Below are 422 nucleotides of genomic sequence, written 5' to 3'. Positions count from 1 at the left end.
CATCCAAAGTTAGATGTTGCTCACAGTATGAACAACTTGGGTTCCCCATACATATTGTTTATAGTGCACATTGGCATTCGCAAGCTAATTAGCCAGAGTTCAGAATGATGTTTAGCACTTGGATGAATCCAATTATGATTTGCTCATGTTTAGTCAAGTTCAAGCAATTTGGTAGCACAAAGGGAGTGCTTTTAATGCAATAGGTTAATTAGCTAGCACATAATGAAAATTTTAGTCGAACAAACTATCTAAGAATTTTCCGAATATCTCCCTCAAGAAATTTTAAACGGGAAGTTGTTGTGATCCTCAATATAGAGAATCCCTCCAAAAATTGACGTATACCATTATTTGCAATTCACACAGGGAATTCTTTCTTCAGTAAGAAATAAAAGAATAGTTCACTATGTGTGCATTGAGTGGCT

General features: G+C 35.3%; 1 non-coding gene across 1 annotated transcript; it reads right to left on the bottom strand.

Moving 5' to 3' along the window:
• Positions 1-301: 301 nt before the first annotated feature.
• On the bottom strand, positions 302-422 carry LOC124899958. The gene has a single exon (XR_007057508.1). It is a non-coding gene; the product is annotated as a U5 spliceosomal RNA (small nuclear RNA).

This window comes from Capsicum annuum, chromosome 6 (assembly GCF_002878395.1).
Source record: "Capsicum annuum cultivar UCD-10X-F1 chromosome 6, UCD10Xv1.1, whole genome shotgun sequence".
NCBI classification, from domain to species: domain Eukaryota; kingdom Viridiplantae; phylum Streptophyta; class Magnoliopsida; order Solanales; family Solanaceae; genus Capsicum; species Capsicum annuum.
The sequence above is the reverse complement of the archived record's forward strand: the minus strand, read 5'-3'. Positions and strand labels throughout refer to the sequence as shown.